This window comes from Taudactylus pleione, unplaced genomic scaffold (genome assembly GCF_031769625.1).
Source record: "Taudactylus pleione unplaced genomic scaffold, aTauple2 ptg000296l, whole genome shotgun sequence".
Taxonomy (NCBI): Eukaryota; Metazoa; Chordata; class Amphibia; order Anura; family Myobatrachidae; genus Taudactylus; species Taudactylus pleione.
In genome coordinates, this window is record NW_028284698.1 from 674294 (window position 1) to 687783 (window position 13490).

Genomic DNA, 13490 nt, shown 5'->3' on the forward strand with positions numbered 1-13490 from the left:
TTTGTTCACATAATCTTTGGCACTCCAACGCTCACTACTTCCTGCTACCCTTACCAAACCTGGATCTGGACATTTTGGGAATATATTATGGAACCCATATCGCAACGCCATGTTTGTGGAATCATGTTGGCATGGTCCTTCATGAACCAGTTCTTGATTTGTTGTTTTTGGTTTGTTTTTGTTTGGTATGTGTTGTATTTGAGATTATCACTGTGTGTTTTTTTTGTGAGTGACCACTTTGATTTATCAGTTATGTTGTGAATAAATGTTTGTAGAGTGAAATGTTGTTCCTTTTTTTGGACGTTACCAGCAAGTGTAACCAGGTTCACACACGGTACATTTGACTAAGGGGTAATCCAGTACTGTCGGCAGTTGAGCTAAAATGAAATATGTTTTCAGGTTCAAAACCCACACCAAAAGGAAGCCTGTACAATCATTTGGCTTTGTAAGATTGGCCTAAGCAGCTTGCACACCAACTAGGAACCTGTAAAATGTAGAAATATCTAATTGACACTACACCCAAAAAGGGAAATGACATTGTGACTGTTATGTGTTTCTTGTGGCTGTTTTACATACAAATACAAAACACAATCTTACTTTAAAAAAATGGAAATCCTTGCAGGAACAGTCTACTTATGTCAGGGTAAACAATCTTTGGGTTTGAAAAAACGAATTAGCCGGAACGTATGTTTGAAAAATACAATTTATTTGGAAAAAAACCAACCAAAAATAAAACTATTGGCGAAGGATGCCAGACAGACGGTCAAGGGCCACGAGCACCCCAATTATATGTTGGCGCATCTGGGCCACACAGTCTTGTACTTCTTGACGACGCCTCTGTTCCTCTGTGGGTGAGAAAAGTGTGTGGATTGATACAACAATAGGGAAACCACATTAAAAATTAAAAAAAACAACGAAATCACTCCAAAAAAAAAAAACACACACAAAAAAAAAAATGGGGGCTGCAAAAAATACAAGGCCTATGTACAAATTCACCCAGGTGTGATATGTGTATGTTGAAATCAGCAGGAACAGGTAAAGGCAATCTGCTAAATCCACAAAAGTCGACCCAAAAACCCCGAATAAAGGAACGACACATGATTACATACAAACAGTTTGTGCTTAAAAAAAAGGCGAAAGAAAAACATACCGGTTGACAAAACGGCAGCTCCGGAAGTCCCACCATCGTCCTCCTCGGAGGACCCTCCATTCCCCAAAGATCGGGGCGGGGTTATTACGGACTCCGGGGAGGGGGTAATTGGAAGAGGGGTGGTTGGAGGAGAGGGGGAAGTGGGACGGAGGGGAAGGAGGCCCGACATTTCCGGGAGAGGGTCTTGGAAGGCTTGGGAGGAGTGGGGAATAGGGGAATTATTGGGGGTGGAGTGTTGGCTGGGGGTTGGGGAGAGTGGGCGTGACCGCCGTCTGGCCGGACGGTGACGGCGTAGTCTTGGCTGTCCCCCTAAAAGATGTCAAACAAATTGTGGTTAGTTTCAGCACAAATCCTGGCCAAAAAACAATTTAAAATCACCCCCCACCAACAAAAAACATGCAAATATGAGTAGAATGAATAATTATGAAATAGAGGGAAAACATGGCCATGCAAATATGAGGAGAAGGAATAATTATGAAATAGAGGGAAAACATGGCCAGGCAAATATGAGGAGAATGAATAAATAGGACAGACATGAAAACATGCACACGCAGTTTGGGCCACAAAGACAAACATGAAAAACAAAATACATAAAACTTACTTTCTGAAATCTGCATGCGAAAGCATGCCAGCAAGCGGGGCGTTCGCCGTTGCAGGTCCGACCACCTGCGCTCCAGCTGGCCGATGTTGCGGCGTGAGCCAAAGGAGCGCAGGCGGGCCCGTGCCTCCGCATATGCGGAACGCTTCTGCCGGTTGGTGATGGGTGGAGGCTGGCTGGTGATACGCCTATCTATCACCTCCGTTAGCACCAGCAGCTCGCGCTTGGTGAATGCGGAGGCTCTCATGATGGCAATGGTGTTTTTCCTAAAATTCATTTTTGATAAAGTGGCCAAAAAATTTCTGATTGGCTAATGTATTTGGGAAATTAACAGGAGCAATTCTATTGGTTAGTGTATGAGTCATGTGTTCGACAGGGCCAGAAATCTCTTGAGAGTTATGATAGGCTTGATGCAGTGACATGCGTAAGCAAATTTAAATAAAGAAATGAACCCCGGGAAATATGCGGGGATCCAAAGCAATAGAACAATTGTTTAATTGTGGGTAACATGTTTTTTGAGCAATAAAAGCGAATGTTTAAGCCGTACGTATTCTGCGGGAAAACACAAACACGGACAAGAGTAAAGTTTCTTGCATTGTGTTGATAAAAAAAAAAAAAAAACTAATTGATACATTGATTGGCATGATACGATTGATGGAGGTAGGCAGAATAAAGGAGCAGGTAATCGACATCTGACAAGGCCACTTCCGGTTTATACTTGTGCGTGCGTTCCCTTCAAGCCATTTCGGGGATGTACGCTTGCTATTTCGCACGCTCATTAGTTAGAGGAGGGGTCGTCAGAGTTTGGGGAGGATTTTTAGATGCGTTCGAAAATACGAGCGAGCCCTTGAATTTAAATATTTTTGTACGTACGCCTAACGTACGTGCGCCCGCTTGCGAGTGTGTCTGAATCAGGCCCATTGTTGCTTACCATTAAAGCTGCATACACATACAACGATGTTAGTAACCAATGATTTTAGTGAACGATTTTTGCTCAGATTTTCCCTTGAAAAGTGAGCAAAAATCATTCAATAAAAATCGTTGGTTATTAAAATAATGAATGATTTTCAAAAACAATGAACTTTGACGATTTTTTAATCATGCATACAGTGAATGGAAATCGTTTATCGTTCAGTCTGCATAACATGAACGATTTTCTGAACAAAAATAGTTTGTTGGACAGTCAGAATGGACGATGAACTACAAACGTGAACGCGCATGAACGATCATCGTTCACCTTACAAAGATGAATTATTTTATAAACGATTTAATGATAACGACGTCGTTATAGTTAAATCGTTCAAAAAATTGTTATGTGTGTACGCACCTTAAGGATTAGGATACCTCTTCAGCATCAGCTTGCTCCAAACCACTTATGGGGATTTACATTTAATATCCAAGGTGAATACCATTTTGGACATTAGAAAGAGAGGGAACTACTTGGAATCCCGTATTCACTTTGATCGAGTGTTTTCTTATTGATCTTTTAGCAGTCTAGCGTTTATATATGTGTATATTACATAATTGTGTTTTTATTTTATATATATATCTATGATTCATACCTATTTAAAGGTTTTATTCTAAATGTTGGTTTGTACTTCTTTAAGTTAAGCGCTCTTCTTCTTTCTTTTGCATGTTTATTAGTGGGTTGTAGATCCCACAGTGAAAGCTGCTGATTTGAATTAGTAGTGATTGCAGCTGATCTGTAGCGCACAATACTACATTTCTAATACACTGCTTACTGTGTACCGGTACATCCCCATCCCCTCCTACACTACCTCTTCCTACACAGACTCCCAGCTCCCTTTAGAAGGCAAACTGTACCTCAATTTATTTAGTGTCTCCTTTCCTTCAGTGCCCACCTCCTACTCTATTCCTCACATCTCCCCAAGTTTGACTTATCCTGTTAGTGTCTCTACTCAAGCTCTATGTGTCTACCAACTTTGTATTAATTTATTTGTTTCCAACCTGTATATATACCTGTCTCCCTGTATATGAGTACCTGTCTCTGTCTCCCAAGTGTACAGTACCTCTCTGCCTCTCCCTTTGTGTGTATGTACCCCATTGCACCTCCATCTACTGTCCACTTGCACCACATCTCCTTCTTGTCCTCAACCTCTCCCCTCTTCACACCTTTCTTTCTCTCAATATGACAGGTAAAAATAGTGCTGGAGGCTGTCGATCAGAAGTCCCATGGACAAACAAAAGCACATTAGTGAACCTAAGGATGGCAGGTAATTACAATTTTCTTACAGTATTATAATCATTTTTGCTGAGCATCTCAATCAGAAACTTTTGGCCTATAGATGCCATGAAAAAATTGGTGAAACATTTGACTTGAGAGTCTAGGAACCTCTTGCCTAAATCATAAGACATGCCACCTTAAGACAGACTGATATATATATGACATTAAGGGGCATATGTCACTAACCAATCAGCTCCAAACTATAATTTCTTAAACACAGCCTGCAAAATGTAAGTTAGAAGCTGATTGGTTGGTGATATATATCTCACAATTTTATCTCACAGTAAGCTTTGATACATATGCCCTTAAATGTAAGAGCTGCTCTGTGAATATAGGCCCTCATTCAGAGCCGGACGCAATTAGCGCTCGCTCGTCCTGAAAATAGGGGTGGCTATTCAAATGAACCGTCCGCTGTTTGCGGTCTGTTCACGCCTCTAGGTCTGAACGAGTGAACAAAACTTGCGGTCGTTTTTTGGGAAACTACGCCCCCTGGCCGCTCGCATCCTACGTCATGTCCGCTATTTATTAGATTAATCGAGTACATCGAACAGAGTATGAACTGCTCGCTATTCTTGTGGTCGGTTTTTGCTACCACAATTTTGCGAGCAGTTCTGGCTATAAAATAACCCAGTGACGTGGTCAATGACGCTGCTGTTTTAATTATGCACACCCATAAAACGCCCGTTTTGACCTTTAAGCCCGCCTGCGATCGGATCTACCACTCCCCGTTTTCAAGCACCTTCCCCTGTTACCACCCACATATGCCTCATTCTGTCACTCAACTTAGCAGGCATTCGCTATTTTGCGAGCACATGAATTTCGACCGCACTGACTGGTTCGCGCATGCATATAACGATCTGTACGCATGCGCAGCTGGCCAAACATCGCTCGGAGCGAACGAGCTGCCGCTTGCGAGTGGCTCTGAATCAGGCCCATAGCTTTTAGTGATTGTCTGCATTAACTAAAACTTTACTGTCAGATAAGATCATAATCTGATTTTCTAAAAATTTTACTTATATTTTATGTGTTAGGTTATTTACAATGATTGCTATTGAATAAGACATGCCATAGAGGAAACATTCTATGTATTAGTTACATACAGTAAATGATAAAAGGCAATAAACAGTGAGCCATGAGCCTAATTTTTGAGTCATGTCCACAGAAGAATAGCCTGGAGATACACATGAAATGACATCTGTTATATACTGTGTGTGTGTGTATATGTGTATATATATATATATATATATATATATATATATATATAGAAATACGATGTCTGTTAAGAAACAGCAACAGGCGGCACTCCACGGACTTTATAGTTGAAGTAAAGTGACTTTATTTGCCAACGTTTCAAGACCTGGGCGGTCTTGTCATCAGGGTGTTCAAGTGTAACATACAAAAAAGCTTACCTTAAATAGCTGTATACAAACGGAAATGTCCATGAGAATCCTCACGCGCCGTCATGCAGGGAGGCGCGCAGTGTGTGACGTCACCAGCACGTGGCAACCCGGAACATGTGTGGATACAGTCCGGGGATGGGTAACCAGGGAAACGCTGGACGCTGGAAAAAATACGGTGTGAGAAATGAGCCATAAAGCTACACTGCGCGGCTACCTGCATGAAGGGGGGGGGGCTCAGGGACGTGACAGTTAAACAATAATAACAACAAAAACAAAATTAACAACAAAAGCGAAGAGTGCATTAATGTGTGCACACATGATATGCAATTCAGCAAATATAAATATAAACCAAGAAATCAGATAATCGATGAAGCAAACTAAAGCACGATGGTGCCATGAACTTTCACTGAGAAAAAATGGTATCGCTATGTAACAGATGTCACTGAATAAAAATTATGAAAAATGTGAAAGATATGGAGGCATATGATAAACTATGCAGACCCTTAAAGTATATGGGATGCCAAATGAACCCCAATGTATGTCTACTTAGCTACTAATTGAGCTGCGCAACATGAAACAACAATATATGAAACAACGATATATTAAAAAGCACATAATGGCCAAAAGAGGCTATAGTGTGTGGGAACAGAAAACTGGTTACCCACTGTATATATGCTACACAGGAAAAATGTCTAAGAGGTGGAGTTGAAAAATAGCAGAGTATACGCTATGCAAATGCATTCCAGGAAATTTTATCATTTAGCCCTCGCGGATGGATGGTATCAAGCAGATGAATCCACTTGGCCTCCACTCGTAACAGCCGCTTAATGCGATCGCCACCCCTGATTTGTGCTGGAACATGGTCAATGACCTTGTAACGTAAGGATGCCAGTGTATGACGGGCATCCTTAAAGTGTCGAGCTACAGGTTGGTCGGAATCTTTTCCTGCCAAAGCTGCTCTGATAGAGGAGCGATGCATGGCCATGCGCTCTTTAAACATGCGGGACGTTTGGCCAACATAAGCAAGACCACAGGGGCATGTAATAAGGTATATAACGAATCACGTAGAGCATGTAAGTACATGCTTGATGTAATACCTCTTGCCAGTGTGCGGGTGGTTAAATGTATGCCCCACTTCTAAGTAACCACATGTGACGCACGAAGGACAGCGATAACACCCAGGTTTTTTATGTGACACATCACCTTTATAAGAGAAAAAAGGAGTGATATCTGTTTTCACTAATATGTCTTTGAGGTTGCGACCTCGTCTGTAACTAATGAGGGGTTTACAATTGGCTAATTTGGGTAACTCTGGATCTGTGGATATTATCGGCCAGAGAGCTTTGGTAGCTTTTGAGATTACTGGACTGGCCAAGGTGTATTCAGAAACAAATGGAATGTGTGTTTTTAAGGGTTGTTTCCGATTGGGGTTCAATAGCTGTTCTCTGGGTATTTTCAATACTTCTTCCTTTTGTTGTTCTAAAAAGGCCGGGTCATAGCCTCTTTGTATGAACCTATCTATGATTTTGTCTAACTCAGAATCAACCTTGCTTCTATCGCTGGTTATACGAGCTACTCGCACCATTTGAGACTTGGCCAGGCCCTTTTTAAGGGCCGGAGGGTGAAAGCTACTTGAAATCAACATGGTGTTTCTGTCAGTATCTTTGGTGTATACTGAAGTTTCAATACGATTGTTATTTCAAATTAAATTGACATCCAAAAAATGAACATTGGTGTCACTACACTGATAGGTGAATTTGATAGCATTGGACGATGCATTGATATTATCGATGGTATGTATCAATGTGTCCCTTTCACCTGTCCAGATCAACAGAAGATCATCTATGTATCGTTTATAAAATAAAATGTGTTGGAAAATATCCGGATCAGTGAAGAAAAAAGAATGTTCCTGTGAAAACATAAAAATATTAGCAAACGAAGGCGATACATTAGATCCCATAGAGCATCCGCTGATTTGTAAATAAAATGTTCCATTGTGTAGAAAGTAATTCCTCTTGAGTGTTAATTCAAGTAAATTCAAAAACAAGTTAATGTCCAATTTATCAAACATGCAGTTATGCAGAAAAGTATCCACAGCATTTAGACCCTCTTGGTGGGGTATCACAGTGTACAAACTGTGTACATCCAGTGTACACAAGATAGCATTATCAGGGATGTTATCCAATGCTCTAATGAGATTTAACAAAGTGGTGGTGTCCTTCAAATATGTGGACTGCGTCACAATGTAGGGTTGGATAAGAATGTCCAAAAATTGTGCAATGGGTTGGTATAAGGAATCATTGGCTGATATTATTGGCCTACCCGGGGGTTGTTCGGAATTTTTGTGGATTTTCGGGACTGTATAAATCACCGGAACCCTTGGAAATGGTTGCACCAGTTGTTTAAACAAATTAGAACTTAATTGCTGGTTGAGCACCGCCGTGTGCAAAATGGAATCCAGTTCCAACTTGTACTTTGAAGTGGGGTCATATGTCAATTTTTCATAAACCGCAGTGTCCAAAAGTTGGCTATCTAATTCCTGTTTGTACTGTGAAATATTTTGAATGACGATTGCACCACCCTTGTCCGCCGGGCGGATGATGATGTCCGTGTATTTAGATAGAGATTGCAAAGCTTTTTGTTCAGTAATAGACAAATTATGATAGATGCGAGGTTGAGCAGAATTGTACCTTTGAACCGAGTCATCCATCAAACGTGTAAAGGTTTTTATTGAAGAGTTATATGAGGGGGGATCAAAGTTGGAAATCTTTTTGCCAAATATAGGGGTGATATCTTCAGTGGGCGTAATAGATGGATTCTTATGCTGAAAAAATTCTTTACGTCTCAATGAACGTGCAAAACGATGGTTTTCGATTTTCCATTCAAAGTCCCGATGTTTATTAGTAGGTATGAACGATAAACCTCGGCTTAGTACTTTGATTTCTGCTTCTGAAAGCATTCTGGAGGATAGGTTGTAAATTACACTTTTTTCTTCTGTGCTCTGGTGGTGCCTTTTGTTTTGTCCACCACGGCGGGTACACCTGAGGGCGGGACGTCCATATTTTTGTGTGCTGCTGGGCCTAAAGGGACCAGTCTAGGTGTCGATGGATCGTCAGACTCCTGAACATGATAGTCACTGTCACTATTAGAGGATGGATTATTTCTGCGGCCATGAAATTTTCTGTTACGCCAAGGTTGGCGTGAATTCTTACGCAATGTAAATTGTGCAGGATCAGTGCCGCTCAACCATCTATAAACTTGGTTCTGTTCATAGTCAGAAGTGACTGTTTGTAATTTATTCTTTTTATACTTGATAAGATCTTTTCTGTATTGATCACACTGGGCGACTAAGCGATTCCAAAATTGTTGATGAGTAGAATCGTGCAGGATATCTGTATGTAACTCAATAAAGGTTTCAATTTTAGATCTTGTGATGTTAAGTTCTCTGCCTGCTTCTTCAACCACCAGTATCATGAGATCTAGACTGCACTTATTTAAGATAGCTATCCAGCGACGGCAAAATTCGGCATTATGCCTACCAATTGTTGGGCAGTTCTTAACCCTAAATCCTCTAGGGATCATTTTAGAACGAAAGTAATCCGACAACGTGCTGCCGTGTAGCTGGTAATCAACTTCTCTTTTTTTCATTTTAAGTAATTGATGGTAAATATCATCAGCATTAGAAGGCTCAAAGTTCAGTGCATCTGAATCCTTGAATAAAATAGCCGAAATCTGTGCCTCAGTGAAGCTCAAAGTTTCACCTTTTGGTAACTCCATATTGACAAAAGACATAGAATCCATGGTGAATAAATACTCCGGTAATCAGAATGAAGTTACTGCGTATCAGGTGCAATAAGCTGTAAAGGTGCACTGGTGCTAAAGTGCAATGTGAAAAAACACACAGGTGTCCAGTGCAATAAGTGATTAATACACTCCTGAAGATTACAGCTAAGTGGTTTAAACGGATGCGGTGCCTCCTCTCCTTAGGACCACAGCAATGGCCCAATATTTAGGACATGTAGAGGGGCACTCAGTATTCCAATGTGATAATGCCTGGGTGCCTTCCTAGGAACAATGTAGAAATACGATGTCTGTTAAGAAACAGCAACAGGCGGCACTCCACGGACTTTATAGTTGAAGTAAAGTGACTTTATTTGCCAACGTTTCAAGACCTGGGCGGTCTTGTCATCAGGGTGTTCAAGTGTAACATACAAAAAAGCTTACCTTAAATAGCTGTATACAAACGGAAATGTCCATGACGGCGCGTGAGGATTCTCATGGACATTTCCGTTTGTATACAGCTATTTAAGGTAAGCTTTTTTGTATGTTACACTTGAACACCCTGATGACAAGACCGCCCAGGTCTTGAAACGTTGGCAAATAAAGTCACTTTACTTCAACTATAAAGTCCGTGGAGTGCCGCCTGTTGCTGTTTCTTAACAGACATCGTATTTCTACATTGTTCCTAGGAAGGCACCCAGGCATTATCACATTGGAATACTGAGTGCCCCTCTACATGTCCTATATATATATATATATATATATATATATATTTATATATATATATATATATATATAAATAGTCAAGAAAGTCCGGCACTCACAAAAGAAGATAACTTGGCCCGGTGCCCTCACATATCGATCACACATGTAGATATATCCAATAGTGCGGCACTCACAGCGCTTGATAGAAGAACACAACAGCCCGCCGGAGCCCCGACCAGGCACACCAAGATGACATAATCGCGTATGCACGCGACGCACGTCGGTGATCCCATCCGGTGTTGTTATGGTGATGGGATCACCGACGTGCGTCGCGTGGATACGCCATGACGTCATCTTGGTGTGCCTGGTCGGGGCTCCGGCGGGCTGTTGTGACACGTGCTGGGCTTTGGGATAAAAGGTAAGATGTTTCTTTGCCTTTTGTATATGTCCTGAAGAAAATCAATATAGATTGAAACGTCGATATACATCTTGTGTATGTGCTATTTATTTCTTCTATCAAGCGCTGTGAGTGCCGCACTATTGGATATATATATATATATATATATATATATATATATTAGGGGTGTGCATCGGCTACTTTTCGTGTTTTGGTTTTGGTTCTGGATCTTTCTTCGTGTTTTGGATCTGGATTGGTTTTGCCAAAATCACCCTTCCGTGTTTTGGGTTCTGGGTTTTGTGTTTTGGATCTGTATTTTTTTTTTACAAACAGCTAAAATCACAGAATATGTGGGTTTTTCTGCTCCTATGCTATTATTAACCTCAATAACCTTAATTTCCACTCATTTCCAGTCTATTCTGAACACCTCACACCTCACACCTCACAATAGTGTTTTTATGTCCAAAAGGTTGCACCGAGGTAGCTGGATGACTATGCTAAGAGATACGAGTGGGCGGCACAAACACGTGGCCCATCTAGGAGTGACACTGCAGTGGCAGACAGGATGGCAGTTTGAAAAACTAGGCCCCAAACAGTACATAATGCAAAGAAAAAAAAGAGGTGCAAGATGGAATTGTCCTTGGGCCCTCCCACCCACTCTTATGTTGTATAAACAGGACATGCACACTTTAACAAACCAATCATTTCAGCACCAGGGTCTGCCACACGACTGTGGCTGAAATTATTGGTTCATTTGGGCCCCCACAAAACAAGCTGGCAATTAATCTGTTCCTGCACAAACTGGCTCTACGGAGGCAAGATGTCATCCTCATCCTCCTCATCCACCGATTCCTCACCCTCTTCAGTGCTGTGTACATCCTCATCCTCACAGAGTATTAACTCATCCCCGCTGGAATCCACCACCACAGGTCCCTCTGTACGTTCTGGAGGCTGGTCTCCCTAGAAGAGTTGATAATTCATTTTTATGAACATCATCTTCTCCACATTTTGTGGAAGCAACTTCCTACGCCTTTCGCTGACAAGGTTCCCGGCTGCACTAAACACTCTTTCGGAGTACACACTGGAGGGGGGCAACTCAGGTAAAATAGAGCCAGTTTGTACAGGGGCCTCCAAATTGCCTCTTTTTCCTGCCAGTACAGGTACGGACTGTCTGACATGCCTACTTGGATGCTGTCACCGATGTAATCCTCCACCATTCTGTCAATGGTGACAGTATCATATGCAGTGATAGTAGACATGTCAGAAATTGTTGCCAGGTCCTTCAGTCCAGACCAGATGTCCAAACTTGGTCCTGCCTGCCCTGCATCACTGCCAGCGGGTTGCTTAGGATACCTAAGTTTTTTCCTGGCAGCCCCAGTTGCGGGAGAAAATGAAGAAGGAGCTGTTGACGTGTCACGTTCCGCTTCAGCTGACAGTGTGTTCACCAGCAGGTCTTTGCACCTCTGCAGGCTTGTGTCGGCCGGAAAGAGAGACACCACATAGGCTTTAAACCTAGGAACGAGCACGGTGGCCAAAATGTAGTGGTCTGATTTCAACAGATTGACCACCCTGGAATCCTGGCAAAACGAAGGAAGGGCTTCATCCACAAGTCCCACATGCCAAGCGGAATCGCTCCGTCTTAGCTCCTCCTTCACTTTCTCCAGCTGCTTCTGCAAAAGCCTGATGAGGGGAATGACCTGACTCAAGCTGGCAGTGTCTGAACTGACTTCACGTGTGGCAAGTTCGAAGGGCTGGAGAACCTTGCACAACACGGAAATCATTCTCCACTGCGCTTGAGTCAGGTGCATACCCCCTCCTTTGCCTATGTCATAGGTGGATGTATAGGCTGGTATGGCCTTTTGCTGCTCCTCCATCCTCTGAAGCATATAGAGGGTTGAGTTCCACCGCGTCACAACCTCTTGCTTCAGGTGATGGCGGGGCAGGTTCAAGAGTGTTTGCTGGCGCTCCAGTCTTCGGCACGCAGTCGCTGAATGGCGAAAGTGGCCAGAAATTTTTTGGGCCACCCAAAGCGTCTCCTGCACGCCCCTGTCGCTTTTCAGAAAATTCTGCACCACCAAGTTTATTGTGTGAGCAAAACATGGGACGTGCTGGAATTTGCCCAGATGTAATGCCCGCACAATATTGGTGGCGTTGTCAGATATCACAAATCCCCAGGAGAGTCTAAGTGGGGTAAGCCACTGGGCGATGATTTCCCTCAGTTTCTCTAAGAGGTTGTCGACGGTGTGCCTCTTACTGAAACCGGTGATACACAGCGTAGCCTGCCTTGGAACGAGCTGGCGTTTCTGAGATGCTGCTACTGGTGACGCTGCTGCTGTTGCTGCGTAAGGTGATACATCTACCCAGTGGGCTGTCACAGTCATATAGTCCTTAGTCTGCTCTGTTCCACTTGTCCACATGTCCGTGGTTAAGTGGACATTGGGTACAACGGCATTTTTCAGGACACTGAGGACACTTTTTCTGATGTTTCTGTACAGTCTCGGTATCGCCTGCCTAGTGAAGTGGAATCTAGACGGGATTTGGAACCAGGGACACACTACCTCCATCAATTGTCTAAATCCCACTGCACCAATGGCGGATACCGGACGCACGTCTAACACCAACATAGCAGTCAAGGCCTCAGTTATACGTTTTGCTTCAGGATGACTGCTGTCGTACTTCATCCTCCTCGCTAAGGACTGTTGGAGGGTCAATTGTTTAGTAAAAGTAGTGGTGTTCCTACTTACTCTCTGGGATGATGAACGACTCCCAGCAGCAGCAACAGCAGCAGTGGCAGCAGTAGGCGTAGCAATGCAGGATCCTCCGGAGGAATCCCGGATAGGAGAGTCAGTCATGCCAGTGACATGGCCTGCAGGACTACTTCCGATCCTGACTAAGGAGGAAATTGACGAGGAGGGAGTTGACGGTGTGGTTTGCAGGCGCTTGGATACAACAGGACAATGGGATTTAGGTGTCCCTGGACTGCTTACGGTCTTAGCCAAAGTTCCTGAACTTGACAGTAACTTTTTATGAATGCGCTGCAGGTGCCGTATAAGGGAGGATGTTCCTAGGTGGTTGACGTCCCTACCCCTACTTATTTCACCTTTACATATGGTACATATGGCAAGACAGTTGTTGTCCGGATTTGGATAGAAATATTGCCAGACCAAAGAGGTGGAATGTTTGGTCTTCTGCCCAGGCATGACCGTGATGGGCTT